General features: G+C 31.4%; 1 protein-coding gene across 2 annotated transcripts in view; it reads right to left on the bottom strand.

Annotated features, from left to right (window-relative positions):
• Positions 1 to 25,765, bottom strand: part of LOC114339984 (uncharacterized) — a 1,283,677-nt gene that overhangs the window by 1,248,002 nt on the left and 9,910 nt on the right. For both annotated transcript variants that reach the window (XM_050652564.1, XM_050652566.1), the window contains exon 2: positions 3,021 to 3,045. The gene's annotated coding sequence lies outside the window, so the exon portion shown is untranslated. The remainder of the gene's footprint in view (positions 1 to 3,020; positions 3,046 to 25,765) is intronic.

The raw sequence follows: 25,765 nt of genomic DNA, 5'->3' as shown, positions 1-25,765 counted from the left end.
ATATAATAAATAAGTTTTATTTATATAAATCATAAAATACATATTTGTATATCACTAGAGTAAATTTAGCCGCCTTTAATCGATGCATTTGGCATAAATAATTAGATTTTATTTATTATTTAGTTTAGTTATTGTTTGTTCCAAATAATAATTGATCAAACAAATATTATTTGGGAGAAATAATAGTTTATATTTTAACAACATACAGGGTGGGGAATTAGTGTGACAAAGTCCAATTACTCATTTGTCGTAAGAGATACGAAAAAAAGTTATTTAGGTAAAAGTTGGGCTACAAATATGACTATCACGTAAAAATATTTTCAAATATACAGAGCCACCCGTATTATTGACAGGGTGACACAAACTTATGTTTTTTTACATGGAACACCCTGTATATTTTCACATTTTTGGATTCTCCTCGATGTCTTCTTTAAAAAACTATAGGGTTTTGTAATAGTTACGGGGTAGTTTAAAAGATAATTACGTTTTTTTGTTAATTTCGTAGCAATATTCACACCCCGTAGAATTGTAGTGATTTGATATTAAAATTTCTATTTTGTTCAAACGATATTTAATATAGTCTACTATTGTTAAACATTATTAATATAGCGAAACGTTTAATTTTAGTATATAGGGTTGGTCGAAATTCGGAATGAGTATTTTCTGAGTTTTCTTAAAGGGAACACCCTGTATTTTAGTATTGTAATGAAATGATATTTTATGGTACTTTTTTATTTCCTAAGATTCCCTATATCTAAGTGCTTTAATTTGTGAGTTATTCGTGATTCTTTAGGCCAAACATTAATTGCAGCAAAAATGACGTGAAATTTTATTAGGTGGCCGTGAAAATATTCAATCAAAAATTATCTTTCGAAAAAAAAAACATAGTTAATCTAGACTGATCCTTAATTTATTAATATAGATTAAGATATCAAAATACCTTTGTAGTTAAGATTAGCATACAATATTTTACCTAGTTGGCTATGACATTAAATTTGCTTAAACATTTAACATTATACTATTTTTATAGTTCCAGTTGCTTTGTTACCATTACTATTATGAATTTTTCTAATGAATAACTGATTAGTACGGTTTTTGACACCACGTCACTTTTGTTTTTTGAGGTATTCTCTAACCAGTCAAAAATTTGCATGAAAATCTATGAAACTTCATCGAAATCGGAGCTAATAGTTGATTTTTATCTTCATACACTGCACTATAGAACGAATTTAGTCACTTTTAATTCATGCATTTGCTCTAAATAATTAGTATTTAATTATTATTTTACTTATTATTTAGTTTAGTTCTAGTTTGCCCCAAATAATATTTCTAACGTGCTATGTACTAAGAGTATAAGTCATAAAATAGATTTTTCAGGATTCTTCTATATTTTGAATTATATAATTAATAAGGTATTACCAAAGTAGAAAGTAAAATAGTTAGTTACTAATTTATTAATCATATTTCGTCACCATTTTAATATTTAGTTGTAATAGTTATTTCATCAGTGGTAAATAAGACTTTGAAAAGTCCTAATAAAAAATTTTCATTGTTGACTTATACTCTTAATACATAGCACTCTAGATTTTATATTTTAACAATATATTGTGTAATCATGATACCAATTCAATATTACGAAAAATAAAGAACACTGAAGAAGTAAAACTTATTCTTATTTATAGACACTTAGTATCCTTGAAATTTTGTTTCCTGATAAAATTTCCCAACACGACTTCCACGATCTATGTTGCCATTTGGAAATAAAAACGAAGTAGTTGGAGTTGAAAGAATATTCTTGAATATATTACAGAAATAAGGGTCAACTCCTATATCAATTTATGTGTTTGAGCGCTCTGTTCACAAACGACATACTTAAGAAATACGAATTTTATGCGGGACTCCAGGGTAACCGTATATATACGGCTTCGAATAAACTCAAAACACAAACTTCGTTCGAGAAAAAAATTATCAGGAACGATAATATTGAGGAAACGAATATGAACCAATAGAACAAGTCTAAATAAAAGAAAATAATATTGATCATACAGAAGTAAAAACTTCGTTTGTACAATGGTATAAAAAATTTATTAAAAAACGGTTAAAAAGTCATCCAAATGGATTGCAAAACGTTTTCGGTCTAGATCAGAACATCTTCAGTGCGTTCTACTTAGTAGATGAAACTAGCACACTTATAAGATTGGTAACATCGAGATACATGTTTTACATGTTATTAATGAGATAATTGTAACGATTCCAAGTCGATATTAAAAGATTATATTTCTTAAAAGTGCTCAAAGGGTAATATGGTTCTCTGCTCGATAGGAACGTGTGATTCTTGCCAGTTCAATGGACACAGACCAACAATTCAATGAACACAGTCTTCAATTAGACGTTTTTTGAATTCTCGAAAACAAGAAAGCTTAAATAGTTTGTACACGCCATTAAGGGACATTAAATTAATGTTCCTTATGATGGGATGATCCCATTAAAGTTATTACCAACTGGATACCCCCTGAGACAAGAGCACGAGGCAGACCAAAAGCAAGATGGAAACAGCAAGTCGAAAACGACTTAAGAGTTATGGGAATTCGAAACTGGAAAAAAAAGACTGAGAACCGAAATGAGTGGAGAAAAGTAGTGACGGAAACGAAGACACACCAGAAGCTTTGAGGAGATATATTAGAAGAAAAGTGGACTGATCCCCCATGTCTTAACGGATCATTAAAGTGAAAATCAGCTATAACTTCCACGCGAGTGTACAGCTTATATACATACATTAAGGGACATATATGTATATGCTGCAAAACATAAGAAAACATAACATTTAACATAACGCAAAAAAAAATAAAAGAAAAATCTGAACTTTTGAGAACAGTGGTAAATCGTCATATTGATTTCCGACGAGGAAGAACTAATATGCCTTTTTACAATCTAACGTTTTGTCTATGTTTTATCTAACGATTTATCTACGTTTTGCATGAATTATTTTTGTTAATTTTAACAAACATTCTTATACTTACAGAAATATATCTCCACTTTTTCTACCTGAAAATTAAAAAGATTATTAAATATATTGAAGTTAAAGCAAAATTAATCAAAAATATATTTATCTACTCTATCTCATATTATGTATAAGTTTTTAGTTTGTGAAAACTGTCATTATAGATAGCAGTGCGTGAAGGATTTAAAGTGTGCGTGAAGTAACAATGTATTTTAAATGGGATTTACTTTTTCGCACTGTTTTTGGCACACTTTCATATATAAAATATCCTTAATTTCGCGTTGTCATGGTGATGACATGTGAGCAATAAATTGTAACATTTTTTTATAAAATAGGATTAGTAAATAATTAATATACATTCTGAATTAATTTTTAAGCCCAATAGACCTCATTACGGGTACGCCTATGGCCGTATGTGCAAATAACTGAGTTTATTATTATAATCGGGACCATCTTTTATTGCAGCTTTACCGAAACACAATGTTTTGAAAATAGACTGAAAGTCTTTTATTTTATATAGCTATTGTTACTGTAATCTGTTTAGTATAAAAATTTCCCAAAAAGTTTATACTACTAAGATCCCGTTATGTACTCCACTCTATTCAAAGCTGGAATGTCTATTGCAATGTTTTATTGCTGCTTTCCGTTTACTTTCGGTTTCAAAGGAAACCTTTTTACTCAAAAACTTACCGTCTTCTGCTTTTTCAGCATGTTCCGTTATATTGTTTAGATTACCGAGAAACAGCTGAGTTTTTGCGAAAGCAAAGTTTTAATTTTTTTTTGAGAGGGTACATTACCCCACTTTTTTTAAGAAAAAGCCTCGAAAAGATTGCCAATAAGAGAAGACTTGGTGGCTGAGTATCTTCGAGTGCAGACGTGTGTCTCTCGTATCTAATATCTTATCTACAATATATCTTGTGAGTAAGAATTCACTCATGTCTTTCTGTATTTAGATCTAACATCCGATTAGGTCCAATATACATTATAAGTAACTTCAGTGCTTGATTAATAGTTAAAGTAAAGTTAGATTCAGGGCAATTTAAGAGGCAACATCATCAGAGTTACTGTAAGTGTCTTAATTAAACATACATCCAATTATCTCCAAAAGTAGAGCTAATCTACGGGCTATCTACCTCAAACTATTCTTCATCTGTGGTTAAGGCTAACCACCGCTGTAATCTAGTTCACTAAAGGACAACGATTTCATTAATAGAACTTTTTAATCATTAACTAAGAACTTTTCATTATCAAACATTAATTATTACACAAATTCACTATTTAATTAAAAGCTGTGCGAATGGCTTATTTTAAAAAAAACCGAGTGCGGGTGGTTTTTGAAATTTGAACTATAAAGTTTTGTTAACTTTGTATGCTTTGCATTTAATTTTATTATATATTTGTTCTTTATATTTTCCATCAATATCTAATTGAACATTGAAACATAATTTTTAATTTCAAACAACTTTCATTAATAAAAATTTTCGATATTGTGAAATATAAAGGTATTTTACTTTTAAGTAAAATTCCTATTTTTTTACATAGATACTTCGTATAAAATTTAAAAATTTTTATATCTGATGGCTGCCTAGAAAAAAGTTTTGATCACTTTGTATAAACATTTTTTCAGCTGGTAATTTTCGTTTTTTGTATTACATTTTTTATCTTTCTTAATTTTCTCAAAATGAAATTTTTTATTTCATTTCTAAAGTAAAATAATTAAGTGAATTTTAAAGATTACATCCTAAGCTTTAAAAAACACCTATAAAATTGTAATAAATCAGTTCAAACTTGAGTAATACCGTCTTAAAGTGGTAGTAATTCTGTAAAACTATGAAGTTTTCAAAAATTGCATTTTTGAGATGTCGCGTCGTATCATTTAAATTAAATTTTTGAGATTTTTTTTTAATGAAACATCGTTTAGTAAGATCTTGGAAAGGTAAGTTGTGCAAATTTGAGAGTTTTATAGGTAAAATTGTATTAGTTACACATGTTTAAATAATTTTTAAACAAAATTCTCTCACTTTCCCCCACACCGTAGTTATCAGTGGTAAATAAGACTTTTTATTTCTTTTTATTATAACCATACGATAGTTTAATTGTTCTTCTTTCATGTCCAATTTGTAATATTTCATTTGATCTATTAGTGAAAGAATGATATTAAAATAACTCAACCGTGCACCTCAACGAACGCCAGTTGACAGTGCGCCAATCTTTGTAAGAAGGTTGACTTTAGTGTTATAAATTAAAAATTGTAGAAGGTATAAATTTAAATTTAGAAAAATCTTTATATGAGGTTTTTTTTGTAAAAGTTCTTTTGAGTTTTTCAATGGTAAAGTCAGTTTTTTTCTAAGATTTATATTTTCGGAGTTACTTAAAAAAACAACTAATTTCGCAACTCATTTGTTTAATGAAAAATGAAGCACCCACTTTTGGAGTAAAACTTTTTGATATGTTGTTTATTAAACATTTCTTAAACAAATTACAAAAATTCTATCTTGTCTGATTTTGTCCGAAGTCAAAATCTCGATTGACTCCCCTGTTTAGTGAATGAGTATTATTTAATTTAATTTCATTATTACTTATTTAAGTACATAGAAATAAATATTTCAATACTACATGGTTGCACAGACGATTAGTAGACCTTTCAAATGAGTTGTCCCGTGACCTTGGTTTGTATTTTAAATGGTTGTAGATGACGTCATTACGCCAAAGTGATGACGTAATGTCCAACACATATATTATAGCAATTGATGGCTATAATATCCTCCTCTGTTTATAGTATCACCTCGCAATGTTGTTAGGTAATGTTATATATTATAATAGTTATGTCAGTTCATATTTAATAGTTGTCAAAATATAATTATAGAAATGTCCTAATCATTTCATCTGAAGATAGAATAATGGCCATTCAAAAATTAAAATGGGTCGTTGGGCCTGTTTTAAGATTTTTTTAAAGTCGTATTTTTCTTATATAAATAATTTATTCCACACTTTTACATCACACTGTGTAACCGTATATGTACCTAAATAAATTGAATTAGGCTAGATTGGACGTCCCTTCGCACAATATCGAATCCGTAGTAGCTTTCCTGGGATGCGTAACATTATTTAAGGCTTACACCGCATATATAATGAAATCTTTGGATGCAGGACTACTACGAGACAAATCAATAATATGACATATGCGGATGGAGCTGGTGTGGGATGATAAAGAGCTACAAGCTCTAATGAATATTCCAACCGAAGTGCCAATACAGAGATGTGACGACATACCGCATTGCATGACTAAAAATGCAGAACACTTCATTAACATTGTTGTTTCTGACAGTGTTTTGTAAAGTGTTCAAATCAACACATAACGCACTTTTAATGATGTGTGGGTCGGAAAATTACATTGCTCGTCAGGGAAAACCGGCCACCCACACAATGAGTCATTTTTGAAAATCTTGAATTTCCTAAATCTGTTGAGCGATTTAAGTGTATTTTTTTTAAATATATCTAGCTTTATCTTTAACAATATCGCTGTAATAATATTGTTGCTAGACAGGTAAATTGTCATTGTATACCGGGTCTACCAATCAAATTATGTCTTATTCTCAAAGTTCACCACATCTTTTAGAATATTCTAGCATTTATAAAATACTGAAATTAATTCTTAATATTCTGTTTTTTTATTCATTCGCTTCTTTCGTAGTAAAAGAAAAAGAAATTTTGTAGTAGAACGAAATGATAACAACACGAATATTCAAGGTGTCCCTAAATACATTTCATTACATGTTACGAGATTAGATCCTCACACAAAACCAGAAGATTTGAAAGAGATGTTAGCAGCAAATTTCCCAGAAGTAGAATGTGAGATACATCCATCAAAACACCCACATTTATACGCATCCATGAAGGTAACCATTAAGCAAGAAAACTTCAAAAAGGCTTGGCGAAAAGAAATTTGGCCAAATGGAACACTAATATCGAAGATTTTAACGAAAAAGAGGACACTACCGCAATCACTGGAGGTAGATCCTCAAGAAAATTGAATCCACATAAGAGAAATAACAAAAACTCCCTTATCATTTACTATCAAAATGTACGTGGAATACGCACGAAACTAAGAGAATTCTCATCATCAATAATATCAGATGAACTTGATGTTATACTCCTAACAGAAACATCTTTACATTCTGAAATCCATGATAAGGAACTAAACATTGACGATTACGTTATTTATCGATGTGATCGTTCAAAAGAAACAAGCAATGCTCAACGATTAGGTGGATCACTAATTGCAGTTAAGAAAACACTACAATCTTCAGTTTTAAAATCTACTATATCAAATATAGAAAATGTTTTTGTACAAATCATATGTGCTACTAAGAAAATTCTTTTTGGGTGTGTCTACATTCCTCCAGATGCGTCGTTGGAAATTTATGAAGATTATGCAAGATCAGTGGAAGAAATATTGGCAAGACAGAATTTCTCGTCAGTATTTTTATCTGATGACTTTAATCTATCAAAGATAAGATGGGAAAGTGATGAATTTGGTTCTAGAGCTATTGGTATGTTAACGGATAAAGTTGAATGCATATCTGACCTTTTTGCTTACTTAAATGTTTTTCAAGTAAATACTATACCTAATTATCTCGCTAACTACCTTGATTTGATTTTCACTAATGTTGACAATATAAAAACACGAGCCAAGACCGTACCAATTGTTAAATGTGACAAACATCATCCAGCTTTAATTTTTGATCTAAATCTTGATAAGATATCTTTACTAAAATTTGACTATGTTTATACTGATTTTAGAAATGCTAATTATATCCAAGTGAATGAATTTTTAGGTTCTTTTAATTGGGATGATATTTTCAAAAGTAATAATATTAATCAAGCTATACACATGTTATATGAAATATTACATTATGCTATAGACGTTTTTATACCAAAACATAGATGTAAAAACCGCAAATTTCCAAAATGGTACTCACCCGAATTGAAAGAACTTATTTTTTCTAAAAAACAAGCTCAGAAAAAATATAAGTTAACAAAATTACCTGAAGATTATATAATTTTTTCAAATCTTAGAAAAGAATGTAAAACTCAATCAGTAAATAGCTATAATGTACATGTAAGGGATTGTGTCAAATAAAAAGGAATTTTGGAAATTTGTAAATAGTAAACGGAATCATTATGAATTACCTAGTACTATGAATTATGGCGATATTTCAACGAATGATCCTCAACAAAGTAACTATTTTGGAAGTTTTTTGCCTCTGCATATACAATTTCGAATTCTAGTTTAGATACAGCAAAATCGTTTTTATATAATAATTATGTCGATATTAATAGCTGTGATATTAGTGAAGTAGATGTATATAATAGCATAGAAAAAATAAACCTTAATCTAAAATGCGGCCCTGATAATATTTCACCCATTTTTGTTTATAATTGTAGATTCATCCTTTCTCAGGTTTTATGTAAAGTTTTTAATTTGTCGTTGTCTCAAGGTATTTTCTTGATAAATGGAAAGATAGTTATGTTACCCCGATACACAAAAATAACGATAAGAAATCTATAGAGAACTACAGAGCAGTTTCAAAAATCTCTATTTTTGCCAACATCTTTGAAATGTTAATAACTGAAAAAATATATCCAAAAATAAAATCCATACTAATAAATGAACAACATGGTTTTGTTAGGTAGATCTACATCTACAAACCTACTTGTATTGGAGGAATTCATTTTAGAGGCCTTGGAGAGCCGGTGGCAGGTGGATGTGATCTACACCGATTTCTCCAAGGCATTTGACAGAGTGAATAAGGATATATTAGTTAAAAAATTATCTGCATTAGGAATTCATGGATCATTATTATCATGGCTTGAAAGTTACTTAACAAATAGAAGACAATTTGTCAAAATTCATGATTGCTTATCATCAGAAATTAAAGTCTTATCAGGAGTTCCTCAAGGAAGTCATCTCTCTCCAATGTTTTTTAATTGTTTTGTCAACGATGTTCTAAACTGTTTTTCCGATTGTAAAATATTACTGTATGTTGATGATTTAAAGATATTTAGGGTAGTTAAAGATGTAAATGACTGTCTTCTAATACAAGAGAATCTTGATAATTTTTTCAGGTGGTGTTGTGACAATAAACTGAATTTAAATATTGATAAATGTAAAATAATAAGATATCACAGAATCTTACAACCTATACACTTTAACTATTTTATTGACAACAAAAACTTAGAAATTTTAACATCCATTAAAAATTTAGGCATTATTTTTGACTCATCTTTGAGTTTTACTAAGCACTTTTAGTTTGTTGTTAATAGAGCTTTGAAGATGCTTGGTTTTGTAAAACGTAGTCTTTCTGATTTTAATAATATAAATTGTCTTAAATCTGTCTATTGTGCATTAGTTAGATCAATATTAGAATATTCAAGCTGCATATATACTACAGATGCCACATCGATAATATAGAGAAAGTCCAAAAAAATTTCTAAGATTCATTGCATATAAACTAAATATACCATCTGAAAATATCAATTATAGTGAAATTCTCAACTTATTAGATTTATCATCACTGGAAAATAGAAGATCATTTCTTGATTTAGTTTTCTTATATAAGATTGCTAATGGATTGGTTAATTGCTCAACACTTCTTGAGAAGATAAAATATAGAGTTCCTCAATGTAGTACTCGTAGTAAAGAACTATTTTTTGTAGACTTTCATTGCACCAATTATGCACAGAACAAAGCAATTGGAAGAATGTCTAAGGGGGCCAATAATATCGATATTGACTTTTTTGACTGTTCATTGACTAGTTTTAAGAAAAAATTGAAAAAAAAAAATGCTAAATTGTATTTAGGATATATGTATATTTTTAATTTTTCAGTCTTTATATTGTGATATTGTTCTATATTTTAATATGTATTTATGATTGTGATACTACCTATTATACCTATTGTGATATGTGGTATTTTTGTAAATGGTATTTTTGGCCGTAAATAAACTATTTATTTATTTATTTATTTATTTATTTATTTATTCTTCTTCTTCACGTGCCATATCAGAATTATCCGACGATGGCGATCACCATTGCGAAGGCTTCTCGGTCTTCTGCAATATGGAATAATTGTCCAGCATTTGGTATCTGAGTCCATCCTCGAATGTTTTTTAACAAAGAAACTTGTTTTCTTCCTACACCTCTACGGCCTTCTATTTTGGCTTTAAGGATCAGTTGTAATATTTTATATCGACTTCCCCTCACTATATGTCCCAGATAAGACATTTTTCGATGTTTAACAGTCTTTAGTAGTTCTCTATCTTTGTTGACCCTCCTTAGTATTTCTTCATTAGTTTTCCTTGCTGTCCAAGGTATCTTCAGCATTCGTCTTTGTGTCCACATTTCCAATGCTTCAATTTTGTTCATGATCGATACGTTTAGCGTCCACACTTCTGCACTATACAAAAGTACGGACCAAACATAGCACTTAACCATTCTTTGTCTTAGTTCTAAACTGCGATGATTATTGCAAAGAAATGACTTCATTTTCATAAAAGTAGTTTCAGTCATTGCTATTCTACGTTTTATTTCTATGTCTGGATCTAGTTGGTCCGTTATCACAGTTCCCAGATATGTCATTTTGTGAACTTTCTCAACTTGGACTCCGTTTAATTGAAGCTTTGCATCGGGATGTGGGTCACGACTAAACACTAAAAATTTTATTTTGTTTGAGTTTATTTTAATGCCCATTTCCTCTCCTACCTCGTGAATACGATCAAGCACAATTTGGAGACCTTCAATATTATCTGACAGAATTACTGTATCGTCTGCATATCTTATCACTTAAGTAGTTCTCCGTTGATTTTTATTCCATATGGCTGTCTCTCAAGTGCCTTTTTAAATAACTGGTCCGAGTAAATATTGAACAATGTTGGCGACAAAATGCACCCTTGTCTGACTCCTCGTTGTATGGAGATTTTATCGGTGTAGTTATCTCCAATTTTTACGATAGCAGTTTGATTCCAGTACAAATTTTTAATGACACGAATATCCTTGTCATCTATTCCGATATTTTTCAGTATTTGCATTAATTTTACATGCTGTACTGTATCGATTGCCTTCTCGAAGTCCACGAAATATGTAAATACATCTTTTCTTTGGTCACGGCATTTTTGTAATAGGATGTTAAGCGCAAAAAGAGCCTCCCTGGTTCCCATAGCATCTCTAAAACCAAATTGGGTATCTTCGAGATCTTCTTCGCATTTGCGTCTAATTCTGTTGTGAAGTATTCTTAGGAAAAGTTTAAGAGTGCGGCTCATTAGGCTAATTAATCGATATTCTGAGCATTTTCTCGCGTTGTGTTTTTGTATTGCGACAAAGATGGATTTGAGCCAATCTGTGGGAATCATTCCGGTGTTATACATTGAATTAAAAAGTCTTACTACTACTTTTATGTTATTATCCTCTATTAGTTTTAGCAACTCAGTTGGTGTATCATTCATTCGCTTATGTTGGATAATAAAACAGTTAGATACTTTAACAACCAGCCATGTTCTTCATCGTATCTTCATATTCATCGTAGAATATACAAAAGGTTAGAAGAAGACATTGGACAAACTCAGTTCGCATTTAGAAATGCTCAAGGAACCAGAGAAGCATTATTTGCAGTAAATGTGCTAATACAGAAATGTTTAGATGTAAACCAGGACATCTATGTCTGCTTCCTAGATTATAACAAGGCATTCGATACGGTGAAACATAATCCGTTAATAAAACTACTGAGAACAAAGAACATGGACACACGGATATAAGAATAATAAATAATACGTATTATGAACAAGAAGCTGTCATATCAATAAATAATTTAAACACCAATAAAATAAACAATTTTAAACACCAAAAGAGGCGGCGTTAGACAGGGCTGTGTCTTGTCGCCATCACTATTTAATGCATACTCAGAAGAAATATTCAAAAAAGCATTAGAAGATGAAGGAGAAGGCATATAAAAATAAATGGCCTACCCATATGTGAAATTAGATACGCCCATGACACAATACTAATAGCAGAAACTATTACAGATCTACAAAGAATTTTAGATAAGGTTGTTGCAACGAGTGAAGAATTTGGTTTGTCACTAAACATAAAGAAACCGAAATTCATGGTTATATCAAAGAAAAATATTAGAAACATAAATATATACGTAAATAATAAGACGATAGAAAGAGTTCAGAATTATAACTATTTAGGGACAAACATTAGTGAAACAAACAATTATACCAAAGAAATCCGAATTAGAATAGAAAAGGCTAGAAGTTCATTCACTAATATGAAACAAATATTATGTAGTAGAGACCTCAGCCTAAATCTTAGAAAGCGAGTACTAAAATGTTATGTATTTTCTGTTCTTTTGTATGGTGTGGAAACATGGACTCTCAATAAACAATGCCTCAATAGATCGGAAGCATTTGAGATGTGGACGTATCAAAGAATGCTGAGAATCTCCTGGACAGACAGAATAACCAATGAGGAAGTACTAAGGAGAATACAGAACAGCAGGGAGATACTGGATTCCATCAAAATAAGAAATCTTCAATACTTGGGTCATATAACACGTGGTGACAGATATGTACTCCTAAAATTAATTATGCAGGGAAAGATTCAAGGAAGACGCAGCATAGGTAGGAGAAAAATGTCCTGGCTGAGAAATCTCAGAGAATGGTTTGGATGCAGCTCAACTGAACTCTTTCGGGCTGTAGTACCAAAAGTGAGAATAGCAATGATAATTGCCAACCTTCGTCTCGGAGATGGCACGTAAAGAAGAAGATGTTCTTCATCAATACAGGGTGTTTCTAAATAAGTGCGACAAACTTTAAGGGGTAATTCTGTATGAAAAAATAATGACCGTTTGCTATATAAACATATTTTCGCAAATGCTTCGTTTTTGAGATGTGGGATGTTGAGTTTTTTCTTACAAACTGACGTTTTATTTATTGCTCTAAAACATGTTGAGATATGCAAACGAAATTTAATAGGTATTAAGAGATATGTAGTTATTGCGCATTTTTTGACATGCAATTAAGAATTTTATATTTCCCATTGGCGCGCATACGGGTCATATTAACCATATGCACGCTAATGGTTAATATACAATTCTTAATTGGATGTCAAAAAATGCGCAATACCTTCTTCTTAAAACCTACCAAATTTAATTTGCATATCTCAACATGTTAAAGAGCAATAAATAAACCGTCAGGTTGTAAGAAAAAATTCAACATCCCGTATCTCGCAAACGAAGCATATGCGGACATAATATTATGTTTATACAGCAAACGGTCATAATTTTTTCATGCAGAATTACCCCTTGAAGTTTGTGTCACTTATTTAGAAACACCCTGTATTGATGAAGAACATGGGTAGTTGTTTAGAACATGTTAGAACAAGTACCTAACTTTTGTATTATTAAACATAAGCGAATGAATAAAAAAACAGAATGTTAAGGACACCCAAAGTCCGACAATAGAATTTTTTAAGTTTTTTGGGTTATGATTGAAAATTATTCTCTGAAATCTTCTCTTTCCAACGGTATATAACACATTATAGTATAAAATTTCCATGGTTACAAAACTATTTGTTTTGTGAACGTCTGCACTCAACTTACCGTGTTATTTAGCTTTATAGCCTATTAGAGTGTTTCACGTCTTTGCGATTTCCCGAATACTAGGTTTTTCACTTTTGATGTCAAATATCTCTGGTTCCTTAGATGATCGAAGGTCCAAATTTTTACAGTAGTTGTAGATAGATAATATCTAGTCCCGCGTAAAGTTTTATTGAAAAATGTGCAAAAACAAGTAAAATAAAAAATAAAATCTAAACTTTTTTGGGTTTTTTTGTAAGAGTATTTTAAAAAAAATTAGAATAAATGTTTCTTTCACTCTATCTTTACAAAAATCTACGCGGGACTAAACAATACATGTAGTTTCAAAATAAAACAAAAATTGGGTCTCTAAGGGCTTTGGTTACAGAGCTATGCGACATAATGTTAACATTGTCGTTAAATGGGACTTTGGGCGCCCTTAAGAAAACCTGAGGGTATAGTTGGGTTTTAATTTCAGTATTTATAAATGCTAAAATATTCCACAGGGTGCAGTGAATTTTGAGAAAAAAACACAGTTTGATTGGTACACCCGGTATACAATGACAATTTACCTGTCTACCAACAATATTATTACAGCGACATTGTTAAAGATAAAGCTATAACATATTAAAAAATCACTTAAATCGGAACAGGTTTAGGAAATTCGAGATTTGAAAAAATGACCCATTTTGTGGGTTCCCCGTTTTCTCTGACGCACAGTGTATTATGAAAAAGTCGTACCAAAGTGCAATTCACATTTTAATACTCAATTAATATTAGGTTGGTAATTCTGTGAAATGAACAGATATTTCTTTTATTTACTTAACGTAACTTACTTTTTCCATGATTGACTGTAATAAACTACATTCGAAAATAATTATGGATAGCATTATTAGCCCAGTAAATGAACGGGAAGTTCCGCGATACCGTGTAATTTTCAGGGGCAACTCCGAATTGCATGAAAATTTGGATTTAGGTTCTACTTACCCTGCACTTCAAAGTTGAAATTGTGCCGTTGGTTGCTTTTACTTGGGGGGTGACAGTCACCCCTTCTCGGAGGTGAAAAAACATACTTTCAAGATAAGATCGGAATTGGATAAATTGACTGATTTTAAGCAACTTTTGTTCTATAGAGTTTTTTACGTAAGTCAATACTTTTCGAGTTATTTGCCATTGAAAAATGTTGATTTTTCGACAAAAAAACTACGTTTTCAGACGGATTTTCGCAAATAACTCAAAAAGTAAATATTTTATCGCAAAAAATATCCTTAGCAAAAGTGTAGCTTATAAAAAACCCAAAAACATGGTGTATCAGTAAAGTCTATCAATCAAATAAAAACAAAGTTGTAGCTCATGACAAATACGTTCTTATTCGTCTAATTCCAAATCGAATATTTCAAGGTGAAGTCACCGAAAAATTAAGCACTTTTCGGGAAAACCCCATTTAAACTTTTTTAAAGTGTTTATAAAAAGCTTTGTTTTAATTGTTAACAAAAGTTTTAGCATTAAAAATAAGAGAGTTATGCTCAAAATAAAGTTGGCCCTCTTTTTTTTTGTAAATAATCATGAAAATATCGCCGTGTTTAGCTCCCCAAATGAAATTAATCGGTACCGCTTTACAAACAATTTACTTACCTATTAGTCTAAGAGCTAGTGAACCCTCCGACTAACGGTCGTCCTGTAAGGCTAGAAATTTTTCTAGTGATAATTCATAGCACACCAAGGCTAAAAACCATGACCTGGCAGGCCTCAGTGCACGTGTATCTACCAGGTGAATCGAAAAGTGCAAATTTAGGGGGTAAAATAAACTTTCTCCTGTAAGGTTTAAATTTAAGTATGTGTTTGAGTAAGTCATTTAGAAGAAATGTGTACAATGACAGGCGATTCTGAAGAGCATAAGACCTTGCCAGGCGAGGGGAAAGATTAGGGGTTTTTCCTAAAATTATTCTTTTTGCATCGAACAAATTTTTTTTAGGTTTTTTGAATCATTCCAAACAGAAAACGTATTTAGTGATTTTTCTCTTAAGTTAATAGTTTTTGTTATATAAGCGATTGAAAATTTTGAAAATTGCGAAATCGGCCATTTTTGACCCTAAATCGGACATTTATCTAAAAATTTCAATGTTGCCAAGATACGTAGATATTCTTTAAACATTGGTTGATGAAATCCCGAAGAGTTTTTTGCAATAAAATATCGAAAACCCCTTTGTTTTTTTAATTGCTAATCAAGCGGGTGCGACACTCTAGTATAAGTGAGGACGTTTGAGTTTGCATAAATTCATTATCTCGAGAATAGACAAATTTCACGAGAAATCCTCAGACAGGTCGATTTTTATTTTTAAATTAGGACTTTTTGGCATATATATAATACTAGTGACGTCATCCATCTGAGCGTGATGACGTAATCGATGATTTTTTTAAATGAGAGTAGGGGCTGTGTGATAGCTCATTTGAAAGGATATTGAATTTTCTATTCACTAATATAAGCATTAACATAGGTAATTATTTATACAGGGTGTACAAAAAATTTTTTTTATTAAATTAACTTTGATTAAATTTGACAAATAGAAGAAATTTTTTTTTGTACACCCTGTATAAATAATTTTGTTAATGTTTATATTACTGAATAGAGAATTAAATAACCTTTCAAATGAGCTATCATACAACCCCTACTCTTATTTAAAAAAATCATCGATTACGTCATCACGCCCAGATGGATGACGTCACTAGTATTATATATATGCCAAAAAGTTCTAATTCAAAAATAAAAATCGACATGTCTGAGGATTTTTCTTGAAATTTGCAGATTCTCGAGATCATGAATTTATGCAAACTCAAACGTCCTCACTTATACTACAGTGTCGCACCCGCTTGATTAGCAATTAAAAAAACGAAGGGGTTTTCGACATTTTATTGCAAAAAACTCTTCGCGATTTCATCAATCAATGCTTAAAGAATATCTACGTACCTTGGCAACATTGAAATTTTTAGATAAATGTCCGATTTAAGGTTAAAAATGGCCGATTTCGCAATTTTCAAAATTTTCAATCGCTTATATAACAAAAACTATTAACTTACGAGAAGAAAAATCACTAAAGACGTTTTCTGTTTGGAATAATTCAAAAAACCTAAAAAAAATTTGTTCGATGCAAAAAGAATAATTTTAGGAAAAACCCCTAATCTTTCCCCTCGCCTGGCAAGGTCTTATGCTCTTCAGAATCGCCTGTCATTGTACACATTTCTTCTAAATGACTTACTCAAACACATACTTAAATTTAAACCTTACAGGAGAAAGTTTATTTTACCCCCTAAATTTGCACTTTTCGATTCACCTGGTAGATACACGTGCAGTGAGGCCTGCCAGGTCATGGATTTTAGCCTTGGTGTGCTACGAATTATCACTAGAAAAATTTCTAGCCTTACAGGACGACCGTTAGTCGGAGGGTTCACTAGCCCTTAGACTCTATCTATTTTTTATATGATCTCTCAGTCTCACCGGTTTAAAGTGTTTAGTTTTGAAAGGGTTATAATTGAGAAAGCTTGAATGGGTCACTAATCACGAGTGTATGCAAATTTTGAACAGCCATATCTTAACCAATTTTTGTCTTAGGGAGAAACAAAATGAAACTAGCATATTCATAATAGCAAAACCTACATTTTTTTACTTTTTAAGATTTTTCTTATCACTAATACTTTTTAAGTTATTTTGAAAAAATTAAATTTTTCAAAATTTTTTAGAAAATCTTTTTTACTATAAAACCAAATGTTTTTAAAAATAAGCACTTTAAACCAATCAAACTTACAGATCATATAAACAATACACATACAGGTAAAATAGATGGTAAAGCCAAACGATTAATTTCATTTAGGATGCTAAATAGAGGGAGGTTTTCACGATTTTTTTTTACCAAAAAAAAGGGCCAATTTTTTTTCAGTGTAACTCGTTTACTTTTGATGCTGTAAACTTTTGTAAAAAACAAATAATAAGCTTTTTTTCGATACTTTAAAATGTTAATAAGGTTTCCCGAAGAACGCTTATTTCTCAGGTGATTTCGCGTTGAATTATTCGATTTGAAAATAGACGAATAAGAACGTATTTCTCATGAGCTACAACTTTGCTTCTACTCAATTTGTGGACTTTACTGGTACACCATTTTTTTGTTTTTTTATAGGCTACACTTTTGCTAAAAATATTTTTTTCGATAAAATATTTACTTTTTGAGTTATTTGGGAAAAACGGTCTGAAAACCTAGTTTTTTTGTTGAAAAATCAACATTTTAAACACGCGGTTTTCACCCCCCGAGAAGGGGTAAATGTCACCCCCAAGTAAAAGCAACCAACGGCACAAATTCAGCTTTGAAGCGGAGGGTAAGTAGAACCTAAATCCAAATTTTCATGCAATTCGGAGTTGCCCCTGGAAATTACACTCCAAAACAGTCATTTATTGGGCTATATTTTTACTACAGCTCAATTGCAGTTTATGTTGTGTGGCATTAGAATTTTGTCGGGGTGGTCATTTATTCTCGAGCGCGTCAAATTATTACATCGGGAGAAGCCTTGTACCCTGAAAATGCACCTTTAACATATTGGCTCTTAATGCAGGGATTTCGTTAAGGGGAGCCGAAAAAAAAATCTATTCTTAGAAAAACTCGAAATTGTCAGATTAAGCTAAGGTAAGTTAAGTACATGCAAAACAGTGTATATTTAAAAAATCTGACGATTTGAGTTTGAGACAATGGGCGAGTGCCAAAGTTTTACAAGAAAAAAGCGAATATTTCGCGAAATGAATGATAGATCGAAAAAATAAAAAATACGTGGTCAATATTGTTCAAAAATCTATCGAATGATGCCAAACACGATTTCCCACGGTGAGGGGTGGGGGGTAAATTTATTATTTTAAATACGAATCACGCGATATTTCGCGAAATGAACATCAGATCGAAAAATTGAAAAATATACTTACATATTAATATTTTTGAAAAATCTATCGAATGGCACCAAACACGACCCCCCACGGAAGTGGGGTGTGGGGTTACTTTTTAAGCAAGCCCTGGGAGAACTACAGGAAGGCGTTCTAGTTAATAACCCCTACCATAACAAAATGCGTCTAAACAACATTAGATACGCCGACTAAAATATAATAATGCTCAAATACAAAAAAAAAAAAAAAAACAAAGTACATATTAGTCAGTAAGCGCGAAATATTAAATACACGGCTTTGTGTTAACCAACAACTAATTGAATGAATGAACTTTATTAAAAAAAAATTACAACTTTGTATACATATATAAATAATTGACCTGGGTAAATATCTACAGATACTGTGATACCTACATAAACGGCAAAGGTTAAGTAATATAAATCAATGTTCGTATAGAAACCATAAAATCAAAAATCGCCACTCCCTGAATAATAAATGAATAAAATCCATCAAGTTTTTTGGAATTAAATAAAGAATCATGAAAAGTATTTTGCAAGTATTTGATATCTCTCTCTGAGTGTCTGAACTGATTAATACACTCAAATTATAGCCTTGGTCTTGGCAGGTATTGACCTACTTCTCTTACGCATCAGAGAACTTTCAATCCGACAACTTTTCGAACTTTGTTTTATCGGAATCCCTTCCTTTCGGAAAAGTAATTTTAGATCAGTTTAAATCTTTTGATTTATTTTGAAAATGATGAAACACAGTTTTGTTAAATAGTATAACAGGCAGTAGGTATGGTGTAAATGAAAGGAATAAATCGGGTATGTTATTTTGAAAGCCAGCGATTTTAAGGAGAAATCCCGAATCCCATTTTTTAAATTAAATTAATTGACACAAAACTCATTTCAGAGAACTCTACAAAGGTTAAGAAGACGCCAATGACGAACACGATTACAAAACAGAAGACAGGTATATCACTAATGAAACTGAAGTAGAAGCGAGAATGAAGATCTTAAAGAATAGACGATCGCCAGGTACTGATGGAATACCGAACGAACTGCTGAAATACGGCGCCGGCGACCGGCGGTCAGAATCTCACTAATTGTCCCACAACATTGTAAGCATGTTACAAATAGCCGAAATTAAGACACTAAGAGCAATAGCAGGGAAGATAAGAAGCGATAGAATACGAAGCAACATCGTCAGGGAACAATGTGGTGTGCAAGATGTAGTCAGATGGGGCAGGCAAAGACGAAGAGAATGGTTCAGTCATGTAAAAAGAATGGAGGAGTACATACTACCAAGAACTGCGCTAGAAGAAAAACCAGCAGGTAAGCCTCCACCGGGGAGACCACCAAAAAGATGGAGAGATAGCTGGCAGTCTACCTCTCACGAAATACTTCAACGTCGGAATTAACAGATCGACAGATCTACAACAAGTATAAGAAGAAGAAGAAGAAAAATAAGAAAGTATTTATTTATTTAATAATTCAAAATACATTTTACTGCTAGAAATATTTCTTGCAAATTTTGAACATATTCCATCTTTTGTTATTCCATGTTTAATGGGTTAGGGACAATACAATTGGGATTTCCAACAAGAGATCGAACTAAAATATTGATTTTAAACTAACGGCTAGCCTTCTACTGTCAATAACCACTGAAAGATGCAAACGTATACTTATACAATAATTTGTAAGACGGTGGGTTGAATCAAGTTGAATCATTATTTATTTACTCATAATACGGGATCCCAATATAGGTCGATCTGTACCCATCTGCTTGCCAGACGAAATATTTTTTTATTAAATTTCATAGATAGACAAATATTTCTAGCCTATCAAAATCGTGTCATAGCTATCCTTAAGGGGGGCCGTAGGGGTTGAAATCAATATTTTAAGACATTTTTTTGAAAGTATGATAGAATTATTTTATTTTTAAATTAAATAGACATATTTAGTACAATTCATAGATCATTCAAGAAAAAATTCAAAGAAAAATATTGAAAAATAAGTAAACGGTGGAAAATTTTTAAAGACACCCAAGAACCAATGAATTTTGCGGTGGACATCAGAACTCATGGTTGGATCATGGTAAACAAAAGATTGAAAAAGATTTTATTAGCTTATGAGTTTCTGGTGCTAACGCTGTAGAGTTTTTTAGTTTTATCGAATTTTGACTGTTTGCTGTCACTCAGAAGTCAAAACAACGATTTTTTTTGCAAAAAACGGTGAAAATCAATATATTTATTATTATGAAGCAAAAAATAAGCATAAACAAAAAATATCTCGACAGTGTTACCTCAAGGAATATTTAAAGAAAATATTTACACAATTCCAGGCAAGTCGGTTAAGTAGTTTTTGAGTTACAATGTCTACAGGCTTTGAAAAAAGCATTTCGAGAACAACGTGTTTCAAGTATTGTTAACTTTGCAGCATCTTCGACTCGCTTTGCAGCATCTTCGCGTCAGCACGCTTGAACTTAATGAACAACGGTCAACACCTGTTCTCATTTTCTTTTGTAAATTACTCCGCGATTCAAAAGGATATTCCGGTGTGCATCATTTTACGATTTGACAGACAAAAAGAAATTAAAAATAAAAGTTGGCAATACTTTAAACGCTTTTTCCTCAAAACTGCTTTTTTTCAAAGGTTTTAGACATTGTAACTCAAAAACTACTTGGCCAACCCACCTGAAATCTTGTATATATTTTCTTTAGACATTCCTTGAGGTAACGCTGTCGAGATATTTTTTGTTTTATGCTTATGTTTTGTTTAACAATAACACAGGCCTACAGAAAAAAAATTTTGTTTTGGTGCCGTGAATCTTTAAGCTGATTTTTACTATATTAGGGGCGATAAATGGAAATATGGATTCAGTTTTTTTGTATCAGCTCTAGTTTTATGGATATGGCACATTCCGAAATTAGTAGTTTTAATATTTGAGATAATGAAGAATATGCTATTCAAAGGAATATACATTGTTAATTAAACTTCTTCCTCAGTATATTTGTTGTTCTCACTGTGTTATGCCTTATTTATGCAAAAAACAATACTTTAATGTCGTTACATTACTATTTTATAAGGAAATATAACAGCTTGAAACGTGTTCTTAAACTTTTAAAACTCCTCCGTATTAAAGCTAGGCCTAATGACGCAATTCTTTAAGGCACTTGATTCTAATGCTTTGCCTACATATGAAGGAAGCTGCACCAGATAAGTACGGAAAAAAACTCGAAGCTGGAATCTTTGATATACCACAGATCAGACTTCTTACAAAGGATCCGGCTTTTGTGGGGTCAATGAATGAGGTAGAGAAAAAAGCTTTGCTTTCATTTCTGGAAAATATGAAAAATTTTCTGGGAAATCACAAAAGTAAAACTATGCTGAGCTGATAAACCGTTTGCTGAATAACTTCCAATCACTTGGATGTAATATGAGCATCAAAGTTCACTATCGTCACAGCCACCTGGACCGTTTCCCTGAAAACTTAAGTGACACAAGTGATGAACAAGGTGAGAGATTTCATCAAGACATAAAAACCATGGAGGACCGCTACCAAGGAAGATTTGACACCCATATGATGGCAGATTTTTACTGGATTTTGAAGAGAGACTGTTTAAAAGTTCATTCCGGGAAATCACGCAAGCGAAGCTTTCGTTATGTCAAGTTTTTTTTCATTTTCTTAGTTTTTCTCAAAACTAATTGTATATCTGTTTCATTGTACATTGGGTTTTATTGTACCTAGTTAAATGGCTTAAAATATACGTATTCTCTAATTGTGTGATTTTTATTAAAATTTAATATATCCATATCAGCATATTCGAATTTTAATGCATAAAAGCTGGCATGACCTACGTTATCTTGAAAACTAGAGCTGATATGGCAAAACTAAAGCCATATTCGGAATCATCACCCCAAATATACCTAAAATCAGCTCTAAACACTTTGGCACCAAAAAAACTGTAGGCCTGTGTAATAAATATAAAATCCACAAGGAAAGGAAAATGTTTTTCCTGTAGTTGGCTGTCTACCATCAATCACAAAAATTGGAAAAATTCTTTGTAAAAGGTATAAAATTTTATTAAAATCCCTTTAAAGGGCTACATCACAACAAAACGTTTCCGATTTTTTAAAAAAATCATCATCAGTGTTAGATAAACTGGATGCTAGCTCAGCCACCAAAGAAAAATATTCGGGTAAAAACCCTTTAAATATACCATAGATGCGTTAAAAGTGCATACTTTAATAAAATGCATTATGATGGTCACATGGCAACTAGGATAATGTCCTAAGGTAATGTATTGAATTTCCCAACACGTGGGATCCAAATTGAGTTGTTTACATTCCAATGACATAATGGCAACTGCAATTAAGTTTTTACCCGAAAGGGTTTTTACCCGAATATTTTTCTTTGGTGGCTCAGCTAGCATCCAGTTTATCTAACACTGATGATGATTTTTTATAAAATCGAAAACGTTTTGTTGTGATCTAGCCCTTTAAATGGATTTTAATAAAATTTTATACCTTTTACAAAGGATTTTTCCAATTTTTTTAATAATAAATATGTTGGTTCTCACCCTTTTTTGCAAAAAAATTCGTTGTGTTGACTTCTGTTGAGTGATATCAAAAAGTCAAAATTCGATAAAACTAAAAAACCTCGACAGCGTTACCTCGAGAAACTCATAAGCTAATAAAATCTTTTTGAATTTTTTGTTTCCCATGATCCAATGATGAGTTCTGATGTCCTCCACCGCAAAACTCATTATATTTTGAGGTGTCTTTAAAAATTTGCCACGTTGGCTTATTTTTTAATATTTTTCCTTAAATTTTTCTTGAATAATCTATGAATTATACTGAGTTTGCCTATTTAATTTAAAAATAAAATAATTCTACCATACTTTAAAAAAATGTGCTTGAAATATTGATTTCAACCACTACGCCCTCCCCCCTTAAGGATAGCTATGGCACCATTTTGATAGACAACTCGTGTTAGAAATATTTGTCTATGTATGAAATTTATTTATATTCTTACTTATATTCGGATTTTAGACTATCAACTTATTTACTCTTGTAAATTCACTGAATAGACTTACCGAACAATATTCACCGAATATTCACCGAACAATAGTGCAAATTTCGTTAATATGTACTTGATGCAACAGAAAAATTATAAAATAATATGCTAAAAAATTGGGAATTTGTAACAATAAAATTCTCTTAATTTTCAATACTAAGTATAAATGATAACAAACTGCTGTCAGTTATGAAAAAAATACGGTAATATTTTCCTTATCTATTTTATCATAACAATTTAAGATCCCATACCTTATTAATATTACATCAAATCAATTATTTCGTTTTTAACCTATAAAACAATAAATTACCGATAAGTCTAAGTTTTGCGAATATCTGGTTAGGTATCGGCTATATATAATGACTTACTGACGTGATAATGAAATTGTTTTCTCCAATACTTCCTTGTCTCCTTTAATCCAATCTGCAATAATGAACGACGGCTTGTTACTTGTCACTGAAAATAAAAAACCAACTGTCGACAAGATTGATAGCCGAACGTTATCAAAACTCGTTATTACCCTACCGTAGGTCAACTTTGAAATAAAAACCGTTTTTCTCTCATTTTGACTCCACAACGTTTTCATTTTTCTATGTAAATACGTAAACCATCGCAGAAGTAATGAAAAACAATATCAATTCCAAAAAGGCTCCGGGATTTGACTTTACAGGAGAAGTACTACAACAGTACCTAGGATGGCCATAGTAGAACTCACAAACCTTATAAATGTAGTAGTCAGTTTACAATATGTACCAATAACGTGGAATACATCTGAACTAATGACGATTCCCAAACCAGGGAAACCAGTACATAATGTAGAATCATACAGACCCATATGTCGTTGCTATCAATTATTTCCAAATTATTTGACAAGATATTGCTAGTAAGAATACAACTTATGTATACTCGAACACAAAAAAATTATTCTTTCCCACCAATTTGTATTCCGCAAAAAAACACCCAACAATAGACCAAATATATCGCATAGCAAATATTATAGAAATATCTCTAGAAGAGAATAAAATATGTTCAGCTATTTTCCAAGATATAGCAAAAGAATTTGATAAAGTGTGACACAATGGCTTGTTACGAAACATAAAAAGATATCTTTCCCATCCAATATGTGCATCTAACACAATATTATTTGAAAGACAGAACTTTTAGAGTTAAACAGGAGGGCGAATATTCTTAACTACGACCAATCAAAGCAGGAATTAGTTGAATCATCGCTTATTTACTTAATACAATACCCGTGTAAATTCACCGAATAGACTTTATATACATAAGTGAATAGTATATTAAAGTATAAGTGGATATTGAGGTATTGCTCGAAATAGAGCAATTGTTTTAAAGACCAGTTATCCACGAATACTTAACGCTACTATTACTACAAAAAGTTGAAATAAGAGCTAATAATGTAAAATAGTTGTTGAATTTGTGATATACATCAGAATACCTTTCGTTGTTATGGAAATGAATAATAATGAATATGGAAATAAATAAAAAGAATGTTTCAAACATTATTGGAAGTGCCATTAATGGAAGTACAACCTCATTGGCTTCCGACAATGTCGGTAGTATTAATTTCAACAGCATTTCCTCTGATTTAAAAAACGAAAGTATACATATTTCAAGCAATACCAACTGTACTTCTCACATTGATTTAAAATATTACGATTTTAAAAGATTTGAATAAAGCTTTTGAAACATTTGTTAGTATAGAACAACCTTCCTGGTATAGAAATAGAAGGAGAACATATAAATATCGACGTAGAAAGTCTGATAAAAGCGGTGAGAAGCTTAAAGAATGGTAAAGCTTGCGGTTCAGAAGGTATTCCAGCAGAACTGATAAAAATGTAACATCTAAGCTATTTCGAATGCTAACAAAAGTCTTCGTCGAATTCTTAAATGGACATCCAGTGCCTCATGAATGGAAAATGGCTTATATCTCATCCATCCGTAAGAAAGGAGATAAGCGAAACTGCGAAAATTACAGGGGAATTTCGGTGACCAGCACACTCAGTAGACTGTATGGTAGAATACTGAGGGACCTAATAGAGTCCGAATATAGCCAATATGAAGAAGAAGAACAAGGGGGCTTAGAGCTGGCCGCTCCTGTACAGAA

Source organism: Diabrotica virgifera, chromosome 6 (assembly GCF_917563875.1).
Source record: "Diabrotica virgifera virgifera chromosome 6, PGI_DIABVI_V3a".
NCBI lineage: Eukaryota > Metazoa > Arthropoda > Insecta > Coleoptera > Chrysomelidae > Diabrotica > Diabrotica virgifera.
Note: the sequence above shows the minus strand (reverse complement) of the source record. Positions and strands in the feature narration are given on the sequence as shown.